Source organism: Amphiura filiformis, chromosome 1 (assembly GCF_039555335.1).
Source record: "Amphiura filiformis chromosome 1, Afil_fr2py, whole genome shotgun sequence".
Lineage (NCBI taxonomy): Eukaryota > Metazoa > Echinodermata > Ophiuroidea > Amphilepidida > Amphiuridae > Amphiura > Amphiura filiformis.
The window spans coordinates 56278676-56293070 of record NC_092628.1 but is presented as its reverse complement, the minus strand read 5'-3'; the positions used below and the strand labels follow the sequence as shown (position 1 = coordinate 56293070).

The 14395-nt window shown below is 37.5% G+C and overlaps 1 pseudogene; it reads left to right on the top strand.

Moving 5' to 3' along the window:
* The first annotated feature begins 2389 nt into the window (after window positions 1-2389).
* LOC140161827 (uncharacterized) lies at window positions 2390-13104 on the top strand (annotated as a pseudogene).
* The last annotated feature ends 1291 nt before the right edge of the window (window positions 13105-14395 follow it).

The following is a 14395-nucleotide window of genomic DNA, read 5'->3' as shown; positions in this document are numbered from 1 at the left end:
TTCGAAAGTGGCATTTGCTACTATTTGGTCTTCCCTGCCAGGGCACTCTCGTTCTTGTTCGTTCCTGTGTTCTTGACTTGTATCCTGTTCATCTACACACCTCACCCAAATGCTCCCCTCTTTTTTGCTGTTGATATTTTATTGGTAGGAATGTCAATTTATTGTTTAATTAAATTTAATGATTGTATTTAATTTAAAATCGATTTCCCTCATTATTTTCATTTTTTAATGTATTTTATCATGATTGTATTGTACTTTTATATTGTATGAATTTTATTTTGTATTATGTGTTTTTTCTGGCAAATAAAATGAAATGAAATGGCGAGTCCAGCGAGGCAAGACCCCTTCGATTCGAAAAATGAAGAAATGGCACCCAGCCAAAGTATTCTAGGTGATTCTAGTAACAATCGGGCTAGATATAGTAGATTGGTAAATCCGGGGGTAAATGATGATCATGATGCTGAGAGCGACTTGCCTATCGACTCGAGGGGATTTGTAATTCCACCAACAACAGGGAGTCTGTGGAATCAGGCAATGTAAAGGCCGGTTGGCCTTTCGGCAGCAACGACATTCCACAATGTGGAAGATTGTTCAGGTAAAATAGACAAATGTGTACGTCCATATCAAAACGATGCACTTCACCTAAAAATAAAAGTGACACAGTATTGTTTTCTTAAAATTGTTGTGTGTGATTCCTTTGAACCTATTTAGCCATTTTTATAATCAGCTATTTGTTATCTGAGTTGTTGCTATGTGCGGGAACTTGAACCTTGCTAAGACCTGGAAGATCAAGATGGCGAGTCCAGCAAGGCAAGACCCCTTCGATTCGGAAAATGAAGAAATGGCACCCAGCCAAAGTATTCTAGGTGATTCTAGTAACAAGCGTGCTAGATATAGTAGATTGGTAAATCCGGGGTAAATGATGATCATGATGCTGAGAACGACTTGCCTATCGACTCGAGGGGATTTTTAATTCCACCAACAACAGGGAGTCTGTGGAATCAGGCAATGGAAAAGCCGGTTGGCCTTTCGGCAGCAACGACATTCCACAATGTGGAAGATTGTTCAGGTAAAATAGACAAATGTGTACGTCCATATCAAAACGATGCACTTCGCCTAAAAATAAAAGTGACACAGTATTGTTTTCTTAAAATTGTTGTGTGTGATTCCTTTGAACCTATTTAGCCATTTTTATAATTTATTTGTTATCTGAGCTGTTGCTATGCGCTGGAAATCTTTGTGAACTTGAACCTTGCTAAGACCTGGAAGATCAAGATGGCGAGTCCAGCGAAGCAAGACCATATTCATTAATAAAAATTAGGAGGCTAGCCAAACTTCATTTCTCTGGCCTGGCCTATAAATTATTATTTTGAACAGTATTAAAATGATAAATTTGTATTGTTTTGATTGTTTTATTCATGTACAGTACTGTTCCAAAACACAAGATCCAGGAAAGAAAGACCGCCTCCCCCAATTGATGAAAATGGCAGATGTGAAGAAAGTGAGAGAATATATCTGAAATGCTACAGATGAAATAGTGTCAGATGAGTTGAGCTGGCGACACAACTATATTGAGGATTTTGCTTCATAAATTATGCAAATAATTTGGGAGAACGTCGCTCATAATAATGACTTCATCGGAGGTTGAGGAAGCCGCTCATCGACTCATTGGAATTTTTTAGGCACAGATGCTGCGCAGTTCATATCAAAAAGAAAAGGGACGGCTTGTTGTCATGATATTTCTTCAAAAATGAGGCAACTATCGAGGTTGGTACTAATAGTGAGAGAAATTGAACAAAACGATACATTATCACTCCATGACTTGACAGATGGACGTTACTTTGATTCCGTTGTTGATGGAACAAGGCAACTATCTAAAGCTGACAAATCATGTACTCAGAATGGAGTTGCCATGATAGGCTTGTTGTAGTAATGTAGCTGTTGATTGAACTTTTTGGCATTGTTTGCCATATTTAAAGAAAGAGAAGTAGAGAACAGAAATAACAGTATTAAATTAACAGAATGTTTGTGTTCATGCTTAACTTTACCTCAGATACCCATACCCTGTACAGGCTGTCAGGTTGTACTACTATTAGTAACACATAATAACATAAGTTAAATAGGAAATACGGTCTAGCTTTGTGTCATTTGACGTTTTGTGGACTAATTGGCCATTATGAACTATAATTAATAGCCCTGGTAAATGAGTTCATAATTTTAGTTTAAATAATTGTTGTATTTAAGTATTATCGTGCCAGCCGGATTCCCAATCTCCCTTTTCATACAATGAACGTCCGCACATGTAGAAACTTGATGCGGCATGCTTCCGAGAAAGTGTCAGTGTGTATCTTGCAAAATCTGACATGGCGCTGAAGGCTACAGTGAAGAGATGGAGGCGAGAGCTAGATCCTCAATTGAGAAGTCGGTGGGAGGCAATTTTCCAGTAAATACCAAGTTGGTTGTTACTGTGGATGGTGAGAAGTCAAAGGAAAGCATTGATGAAAGTGACAGTACAGAGGTCAGCGATTCGGAGAATGAAGATACAGAAGATCTTGATGTGGCTCCAATGTAACTCAACAACATGTTGAAGCACAGAGAAGATCAGGATTTTCAATAGCTTCCAATGCACTTGGCACTAAACTTTAATACAGCCTGTATCAAAATGATTGGTACCCATCAAACAATCATGTCAATTTTGATGTTTATCGAAAAGCCTGCCTCTTCCAATAAATGCAACTTTGGATACTCTTGAAAAGTCCAGAATATATAGTTTGTTATACAATTCATCTACAAATTATTTGGGTCTTATGTATGTATTTGACTGACAGACTCATCCATTATCATCAATGAAAACTAATGGGTACCAATCATTTTGATATATGGTCGAATCCAACGAAAAGTGTACACGGCATGTTCAGGGCCACTTAAAAGTATTAATCAATTCTCATTCGTTTTTGTATTGTGTTTATTCGCCTTGATCATACGCTTCGCGCCATATATAATAAGACCCCCTTCTCGGAAAAACTTAGACACAGAGACCCCAAAACATGCTACTTTTACCCGTTTTTCAAAATATTTCTTCAAGTATTTTTAAAAACATCTAAATCAGTTATGAAAAGAAGTCATTGGATTGAATCTAAATTGATTTCCTGAAAGGTGTGTATTCAAAGATTGCCTGTTCAATTTTTCACATATTTGTACATAATTATGAATTTTTTGTGATAATTTTTGAGTGGTATTTTTTTACATTACCTACTGATACATTTTTTCATAGCACTAGATATATCTTTAAAAATGGAAATCACTAATAAATGCGCAATTGATACAAGCTTTGATATGTCCAATACTGAAATGCATTGCATTCGGACATCTTTATTATTGTGTTTAGCTGCCAGAAATTCTAAATGGCACAAAGGTAGGTTTGGTAAAAATATGCATTACCTCCGAATACATGTTAAAAGCTGTGTCATTTCCACAAAGTGAGAGAATAGTAAACAATAGTTAAGCAATAGGTGCAGAGTAATACACTCTTTATTTCTACCAAGTTTCAATAGCCTGCGTTTAAATATTTCTGAGATGTCAACAATAAAAGCAAGTATTCAGAGGTAAATTTCGGTAACCGAATGTTACCTCGAATACAATTTGACATCATGACAGTATTGTGAAACACCGCCATTCATGCCAATGCCCATATTAGTACATAACGAAGGCCTGTATGTTTGCTATCAAATCATATGTCAATGAAAGTTGCGAATTCACATACATGCCCACCATGTAAAAGTGAATACGGCTTAATTGTTGAAAAATATGTACTGAAATAGACGACGGTCTGCTCATTTGAAAGAAAAATCAGATTCAAAGAAGATTAGAAGGGATAAATACTTGGATTTGTCAACTGTCATGTGTGCTTCATTTTAAATGTTTACCGACCTTCTGGTTTCTGAGTAATTTGTGTCCAAATTGATTTATTCGAAGGTAACTTTTGACGTTTTCGCTAAGGTTCCCTACGAATACCATGGAAAAACGACTGTTCTCATTGTCTCATGATCTAGACAACAGCGTGATGGACCCTGGTATAAAGCTAATTGTAGTTGCCCTCAAACGAAAGGCCACAAGACTGACTCCAAGATGGACTTCACAAGTCTGCAATAACGGTTTTAGCGATTTGTGTGCAATTAAGCAAATTAAAGTCACTTTAGTGCCTTTGTTTCTTACTTCAATCCTCTTTCAACTGCTGTGAACCGACATTATTAATACATGATAGGGTCTAAAGTATCAATAAACGCACATAAAGAAAATAATACATTCAAAGTGCTTTATAAAATGAAGTTTTGATTATGATATCCACCAAAAGTCTAATTCTTACCTACAAATACTGAAATGTTACTTACGAATACAGCATAATACATGACATGTGTAATGAAGTGTCCCTACCAATGGAAATTAATTGTCAAAAACTTTAAGCGGTACCCCAGGACACTATTCTTACCCATATACGGATTCATTCAACAATTATTTATTATGTAAAATTGCTGATTAACTACTTGTATATCAAAATGAAGTGGTCAAAATCTTGCTAAAAGCATCAAAAATTTTTTGATCTAAGGTAATAGCATTTATTCATTTGGACGTACCATCTGAAAGAGATCTAAAACTACCATTTTATTAATTCATTACCATAATAGCAAAATTTAAACCTCTAAACTCAATATAGATATTGTTAAATCGCTCATGTTACCTACTGAATACCGGGTTTCTTCACCTTTTCATTGTATAAAGCGTTAGGTGTATGCGTATAATTCCTAATATTCTTGAAAACATATATCCTACTCGTTCTTATACAATGTGTAAATTGATTCATACTCATTTGATAAATAAAATACAGAAACTGACCTAAACCTCATTTTCAAAAATAAACTAGCATAAATTGACTAAGATCATATTGATCGCGTTATAAAAATCAAAACAAATATTTTCTGGTTGAGCTAGCATTTTCCTCACACCCTGTGGTCTACATTACACGAAAAAAAGCGTTAATGGGAATATTCCATTTGTTTTAGGTTGATTAGTATTGCGATAGTGAAAGCATCCTAGTGGTATTCGTAGGTAACATTGGGTTTTGATATCACATTTACTATCACACGTCCTGGATTTATTTTTCAAGATTAGTAATGGCACTTTTGGTTCCTATAAGGCCAATATGTCATCAATCAATGGGCAAAAGGAAACAATTGTGGAGACATTTTTATTTCGGACTTTTATTTTTGGCCCGTGGACACTTTTGGTTGGATTCGACCATATGAAGAATAATCTTATTTCCTATGGAAGAATTACAAGAATAATCTGAACTGAACTCTATTTATAGAGTGAGATTTAAACAAGTAAACCCAGTTTTGTGATGAGTTCACTTAGTTAATTACTAATTATTGACTGTTAAATAGTGTTATAAACTTGTAATAATATTTTACTATCTGTGTGACAGTGTTGGTTTCATCATTGACTCGTTGATTGAAAATATGAAACAGACAACTCAATTTTATTTATAATGGCAAATTACACTAGTTGTAGTTTTGACAGACTCTTTTGTGCTATGGTCATTGATGAATGGTGATTGGTCTCAATTCAAAGGTCTGTTGAGAGTTGACTTTTCAATTGTCACAATTTCACAATCACAAGTTCACAACTCACAATTAAGTAAAGTAATAATACTGTTAGTTTTGACAGTCTTTAATCTTGAATCATCACTCATCATTCAGCCATTCTTTCTTCAGCCGTGTTGTGTTGGCCAAATTTGTCTGTTACTGAAATATGTTTATTAGTCAAGCTAACTGGCAGTCAAGAAGTGAAACTGCTATACAAAATTTTGGATCTGCTATGCAAGATAAAACTTGCATAGCAGTTTTTGCTATGCAAGAAAACCCCACGAATTTGAACCCTGATGAATGTCCAAGATTGACCAAAAGGGAACATATTCCCAAAACTTCGGATTTGCAAAAAACTGGATAGATATGCACAGGTGGTAATGTCAGAGGAAGAAACCAAAGTGAAAGAGTGTCCTTGCCCAAAAGCATGACATGGTTTGTGTGCAACAACGAGGGGCGAAGTCGCAAAACTCAGAATCAGCAGTTTTGAAGAAAAAGAGGGAGACGGTTATCATCAGTCAGGCAGCATGTAAAAAGCATGCAACCAGCTATACATGCAAAAAAAAGATATGGGGAAGAAACTGGCAACAAACTAGATCCAGTAGATGCTTCAAAAGATATGAGAATAGTCAAGGACAATAATGCACAAAACCTTTTCACAGCCAGAAAAATGTCCAGTTACTTTTCCCCGAGAGGTGCTTGCAGGAGAGTCAAAAGCATGACATCAGCTGCTCATGAGCTGCTGCAGAAGCAGAAAATGGTATGACATTTCATGTCCTGCTGAAGAAATGATCATTGAAATGCTGCATGAAATTGTTGCTAATTCTTTCTCATTCAAGCATCCCCTGTTCATTGGTGACACAAATTTGTGTGAGATTGTGAAAAGGAAGCAGCTAACTAAAATTAAGCTTCCAAGACTGAAGGAGATCTATGAACACTTTAGCAGATACTTCAGGGTTAAAGCAGAATAAAAAAATCACCAAATGTTGATCAAATTTGTCTGGGAAAGTATCCGTTTCAAGTTGAAAAAGAGGACCACTGGGCACAGTACCTCTGACTTGATGTTCAATTTCATAGTCAATTTGAAATTGTCATTACTGTTCTCCAAAATGAAAAGTGATACATGTACATTATTGTAGTTGCAACTGGGCATTTGGTGTGGTGGGATGTGGGATTAAATTGGGGTGAGTGTGGGTTGTATGATCCAAAACGTAAGTTAGAAAAGAGTCTGATCATGAGCAAAAGAAAGAAGATCATCATCCTCAATGTGAACAGGAAAGAGAAGTTCTTCAATATGAGAATGATAGTGACCCTTCTTATTAACCATCAGATAACAATACCCAAAACTCTGATTACTCTGAAGAGGAGAAGATGCCAATGCTTCAACATAAATAAATCAATAACGCGCTTAAGATTAGGTTTCAAAAGTCGTCGCAAGGAAGATACTTTACCGGCAGTAGCGCTGATACCAATTACCAATCCTGATCCATCCTCTAGCTCCTCAATACCACTTTCCCAAAATGTTCAACAATCTGGAGCTATTGTTAAGGGATGAAATCAAAACTCGACCGTTTAGAACAATAGCAACCGGACGGAACCGGCGGTTAACTGCCAGTCGAGTTTTGATTTTGACCCTAAGGCACTTCTGTGTAACCTCTATTGAAAAGAATGTTTGGGTCTAATTAAGGATAATGAAGTATAGCTTAAATGACTAGTAGTTCTCAAAACAGCTATTTATGCTGCACAAAGTTCCATTTTAGTTTCCTGTTTCATTTAATTAAATGAAATAAACTTGATTCATTTTCTATTCAATTTCATTATTTGGAAGTTGAGTGATATCATTACACATTGCTGCACTCTTGTTATAAAGAGAACCAAATTGTGCTCAATTAAGATTTCTGTAGCTTACATAAAGGAAATTTCAGGAAAACCAGATACTTATGAGTATGGGGACAAGTGGAATATAGCCATAATCCTGTGGAGCGTAGGAGTTCTTGCAGTCAATAGTATACGAGAGTTGTGGAGCTGGTGTAGTTTCCTCCTCCTTTCTGATGTATACAATGTTTTTTAATTTTCCTTCACCTCATCCTCCACCTCCTTCTACCACCTCCCTTACTCTCTTGCTTGTAGCTTCTTCTTTTTTTCCTTTGAACCTAAAATGGGTTCACCGTATTATTTGTTTTAAACAGATGGAGATGTCTTCAGATATGACTCAGTGTCAGAATATGATGACCATTCCTACATGGTCTTATTATTGTGTCTGTTTTCTTGTGTTTTGTTTAATTTTGCTTTTTGTTGTGTACCAAATTCTGCTTCAGAATCCGATCCGGAATCTGAGTTTGAAAGTGGTAGTGTTCCAGCCAATTTAGTCACTGGCACTGATAAGAGAAAAGCACAGTCACGGAAAAACGCTGTAAAAAAACTATGCCTGGAAATCACAAATTATGCTGAAGCAGGCAAAAAATGCGGTAAGGAGGTGACATCACAGCAAGCACCCCATGTAAAGATTTGATATGTTTACAAACAAGTTCCAAAGCAAGTGAGACACCAAATGATCCAGTAGACCAAGCAAACACTCCCTCTAAAGAGAAGATGCCATCTGAAACAAGGTGTAAGGACACCAAAGGCTTACATACATCAAGAGCGTACCAGAAGCCATATCGCTTTTGCATTTTCTGTAGAAAACTGTGGTCAAAGCTTTGGATACTGCACATAGAGAAAATGCACAAAAATGAGGAGAGAGTTTCCAAAGCATTGTAAATTGAAAATCATGAGAGGGATTTGGTGAATTCAGAAGAGAAGGCATATTTGAGCCAAATAGGCTTCTATTATCCTGTGCATTATCCCTTACGTGACATGCATCATACTACATGTTACACGAACGTGGACACGTATTATCATGATCATCACACGTGAGTCAGTATTTCATTTTTAGCCGAGAATTTTTATGAACGCAAAGCTCCATACGGTCCTGTGCCCTGTTTGTAAACATGTACCATTGTCATGGGCAGCAACATGCAGCCGATCAGTTATTCAGTTACTGCCGATCAGTTATTCAGTTACTCACCAGCATCATGAAAAATTTGGCCGATATTGTTGATTAAAATCACTATAAAAGTTGTTATAAAATAAATAAATCCTTTCCAAACAAGTTACATGTATAGACTCCTACTTTACTGGGAATTACCGCTCTCATTTTACACTGAGTATGTTCATCATCACGATTCACGAAACAAGTATGTTATTGATGCTGAATTTACACTCGATCACTGAGTGGCGGGCGGCTGGATTGTAGCCAATCACGTAATAGGTTTTACGATACTTGGAATACGAACTTTAAAGCGTGATACCTGATTGGCCACAATCCAGCTGACCGTCACTCAGCGATTGAATGTATTATGTAAATTCAGCATGAGATTGACAGGCGATAGACAAAACATTAACATAATAAACACTAGTACAGAAATCCCCTGTTTATCCCCTGTTGCTCTGTTGATCAACCGTGGTAATGCAATAGCACTGAGGCCATCTAGCATTTACAAAAAGTATTCTCCGACCATGTGGCTTTTTGGAAAAGTTGGCTTGCCAAGCCAAGCACGTGCGTGCGTAACATTAAAATTGCTTTATGCTCTAGGTCCAGGCTTGGGTCTTTTAAAATCAGGGGGAGGGGGAGGGTAATGATGATGAAATATTTTCTATAAAAGAAGACGAGAATGAAGAAGATGATGAAATCAAGCGTTTTCGCAGTTTGCCCGCTATCAAAGCAACATCAGATCCTCTTAAGTGGTGGAAAGAACAAGGCTCAGAATATCCGCGACTAGGAAAATTGTCTAGGAAATACCTAGACAATTTTCTCAGTAAAAATATGGGTAGTGCCCTGTTCAAGAAACTGAACTCCCAAAGTAAAGTAGTTGAAACTGGAACTGTTTGAGTAGTAACTTCGTTCAAGTTAATAGTATGAACTATCATGACTAATTCTAATGGTTATATGCCATAGTATTTGAAGTAGCCTAGCTCAACTTGAGTTAACCCTAAATTAGAAATGTTCCGTAGCTTATAGCGCATGACCGCTATAAGACAGCATGACTCTTTAATAAATAAATATTAAATCAAGAAAGTTACAATACTTTAACATGTTTTGATTAAGCTATGCATAATATTGGCCTATAATATAAATATAGGCCAATATTATGCATAGCTTAAACACGTCAAAGTATTGTAATTTTATAGGCCTGCTTAAAAAAAGATAATAAAAGAAAGATAGTATAGTAGGCAAACAAGAAGAAGAAAAAATGTTATTGAGACTTATTTTAAGTCTATTTTAGTAATTCATAAAAGTTTAAAAAAAAAGAAGAGTCTAAATTCTGTATTCATGGTATTTTTTAAGACCATATATAAAACTCCCATCCCAAATATCGAAGCAACAACATTTATGTGTTAATTACTATCACATTTTATTATCATCCGAATTGTGAAAACTCCACTGCCCAAAAAGGCTCGGATTACTTACCGATTGCAATTGTTCCTAGAGGGGTTCAGCAATTGACGATTGTGACGAAAATGATGCGAGTTGACATCATTATTATCCACAGTGGTGCATCATTGTTTTGTTTGACTTTTATATTCGGTTTGATGTGAATAAATAATGTTTAATTCATATTCTAGTCCAATTTAATTCTCCAAGTTCGTTTTTTGTTGTAAAAGAAGAGCTTCAAGTTAAGCTTAATAAACGTTTGTGTACACTTATACCGCATGTTCCTTACGTTACACAACCTTTTCGTTCGTGTAACGGTCATACCGTTACACATTTACACATTTACAAGCCTAAAACAAAATAAGATTGAGGAAAAATCCGAAAAATCCAAAGCTGGAAATGGAGAGACGGAAAGATACAAATGAAAATGGTAGACTGGTCATGTGTCATTTGTGCAAAGCCTTTATAGAGAAGCGGTACATATCAAGGCACAAAAAAAACCACTGCAACACTTCAGATGCAGCTTGTAAATAAACCTCAGTTCCTGCAAACATGTTAAATATGGGAGATCATGAGTTTGGAGGAGACTACATGAAGGAAATTCTATCAAAATTCAGGGAAGGGGAGAATAAAGATGTTTATAATACATGTACCACAGGCATTGTTTTGCTCCAAGTGGGAAAGAAATTGTGGAATAAACAGAAGAGGAAGTTAGAAAGTCGATAATGAGTGATATGTGGAGACTAGCCTCGCTGTAAAATAAATGTTAAATGTTGGTATTTATACAGCGCCTTTCACATGTGAACATGTACCAAAGCGCTTTACATTTATTCCGCCGTCGTTAGAATATGTCAGCTGCCATACAATGCCCAAGGCATGCTCATACCCTTGGGCGGCGCTCAATGGACAGTATTCATAACAGCTCCCCATTTCACACCTGGGTGGAGAGGAGTAATCGAGATAAAGTGCCTTACTCAAGGGCACAACACGATGGCGTCGCCGGGGCTCGAACCCGCAACCTTCCGATTATGAGTCCTAGCCCGTTCCGCTCGGCCACCGTGCTCTTGCTGTATTCAAACATGAAGAAGGCAGAAGAAACCATGGGACAACTTCCTGTCAAGGATGGCAATATCTCTGATATGTTCAAAAGGAACAATTTTGGCATTTTGAAGAAGCTGTAGATATGTATACGAAGGTGGATATTTCTGAAGGAATTGAAGTAGGTGTAAAAGCAGGGCTCAAAGTGGCTCTTTATTATCTGTTAAAGTGTACAAGTAAGATACTAAGAGCCATGTATCTTATTGATGATGAAGACGAAAAGAGTAACGATATTGCAAACTGGGTTGTGATCCTTGACATCAATAAAGATATGATATTCGGTGATGCAGAGTACAACTTAAGCAAAAATCGTGAGGATAAGCTCCGACGGCCACAAACACACCCAGAAGAAGAGGACCTGCAGAAGGTTAGATCCTACACCATGAAGAAGATAAGTGAGCTTGGAGTACTCAGCAGTGAAGTGTTTGATAAACATGACTTTGTGGAACTAAGAGATTGCTTAGTAAGTCATATAACTCTTTTTAATGCCAGACATGGAGGCGAACCAAGTTGTCTGAAACTGAAGAACTGGGAAGATGCACACACGGGAGCATGGTTAGATCAGAGACATGTGAACAACTTGGATCCACTTGATAGAGCATTAGCCAAAACACTGAAGATTGGGTACGAAACTGGCAAAGGTGACCGTCATATGCAGTTAGTTCCTGTCTTGATTCCTCAAGATTGCATTGTGGGACTTCGGAGAATTGCTGACAACAATGTGCGCAGACAATGTGAGATTCCAGAAACCAATCTTTATTTATTCCCAACCTTGAATGGATTCAATCATGTGTCCGGATGACATGCAGTTAAGAATGTATGCAAGAAGCTTACTCTCAAACATGCGGATAAGATAACTGCCACACAAAATAGACACAGAATATCTGTGTCTATATCAGAAAAGCTTCAGTGCACTCATCACTTTATGGCGACTCTTTTCAACAAGATTTCTGCCAATGGTACACCGCCTTCTAGCTGGACTGAAAGCAAAGTTGTTCTTCTTCACAAAAAGGGTGAAATAGACATTCCATCAAACTTTAGGATGATCGCTCTTTCCTCATGTATTGGAAAATTATACCACCAAATTATTTCCAATAGACTTGAAAATTTCATTGTGGACAATAAAATTGTTAATCCTCGGCTCCAAAAAGCATTCTTAAAAGGCAAAAATGGCTGTATTGAGCACAACCAAGTAGGGCATGAAATAATTCGCCATGCTAAGAGTAAAAATCGTACTGTTCATTTTACTTGGTTCGACCTGGAAGATGCATTTGGTTCCGCTCCACATGATCTTATCGAGTATTCTTTCAATAGATGCAATGTTCCTAATGAAGTCAAAAAGTACATCCTCAATTTGTATGCCAACATATCTGGTAAGATTACAACCAAGCAATGGTCTTCCGTTAACTTTCAGTTTAAACGGGCATCTTCCAGGGTGACCCATTCTCACCAATCATTTTCATTATGTGTTTTGATCCCATAATCCCAATTTCTTGAATCTGAGATGAGCCACGGATATGATATCAATGGCACTAAAGTTATTACCACTCCTTTTGCAGACGATTTCTGCCTCATCACTGGCAGTAAGCGCACTCAACAGCGCTTGATATTCAAAATCAACTCGCTTACTACCACGATGGGTCTGAAACTCAAACATGCCAAATGTTGTTATTTGTCACTTGTTCGTGGCTTGTCATCCGATTTGCTTTATCAGTTGGGTGAGACTGCTATACCTTCAGTCAAAACTGAATCCCATAAATTTTAGGGTCTCTTATCGCTTTTAATAACAAAGAATCTGATATTTACAAGTATGTCAGACAGATGTTGACATCAGGCCTAGACAACATCAAGAACTCCAAAGCGTCTTCACATCAAAAAGGAGGAGGATGAGCACAGGAAGACAACCAAATGCCAAAAAAAAAAAAAAGAAAAAAACGGTCACCAAAAAACGTCATACTTCTAGATATGGGAATGACATCAATACCTACAGATCGGGCCATGCTGTCAAAATCAGATGGATGTAGTGACAAATGTGAGGGTAGTGTGTTCAAAAAGTGGTCTCCCTCAGAAATAGTAGGAGATACCAGGATATCTGATGTAAACTTGTGCCTTATCTTAGCAATAAAGGCAGCTGGAGTCGGTTTTGCTGGCTTAGAAGAATTAGTACAATGGGTATGTCATCCATGAGTTCCTACAAAGATGCACACAATCTTTGTCACTACTGCGACACATATTTTTATGAAGATGAAGGTGAAGTTCAGCGGAATGAATGCCAGTTGTGTGAAGCCGGGCTCACGAGGACTGTGCAGGAGCATATGGCAAACCATTCAACTTTGTGTATGAGGATTACTTACATGATTGAAGTTACATGTGCTTACTATTTTAAGCAGACCATCACGGTGATATCAAGTATCAGTAACTTAGTAGTGGTCATGCCTACAACTTCAATCCGGTTCACAATTATACCCGCATGCGAAGCATGAACGGGTATATTGCCATTCTATGGTTTCTTCTCCTTCTCCTTCTTCTCCTCCATCAAACACAACATTCTGTCAAGGCTAGCGCTAAAACTACAAGGGCCACAGGGCCCATATGTGGTACACTTATGGGCCCTACCTCGTCAGATTTATCCTTTGCCCATCTTGGCCCCAGAGGTCAAAGGTCACGGGCCCCAGGGGCCCAAATGTAAAAATACAAAGCATGCTGTTTCTCATCAAATGAAACAGCCTCAGGGCCCTGAAGTGGTACACTGATAGCTCCAGGGGTACTCTATATATACAAGTATACATGAGTCCCATATGTCATATATTATGGGCCCCAGGGCCCCAAATGTTAAAATAAGGGGCAACAGATTAACAAGGCCAGCTATAAAACTACAAGGGCACTAGGGCTCATATGTGGCACATGTATGGGCCCTAAGTTGTAATGTGTCTTCTGCCCATTTTGGCCCCAGATGTTTAAGACTAGGGGCCCAGAGGCCCAAATGTTAAAACAAAGGGCCGGTCGTTTCTCAGCAAATAAAGTAGCTACAGGGTTTAGATTTGGTACACTAATAGGTCTTCAGCATTATATTGTTATACCAGAGAAAATGTAATAAAGAGGAGGTTGATCAAGCTATCCTCAAACAAAATATGTGTGAGACCGTTACACTCAAAGTAAATGATGAATCACCCTATTTAGC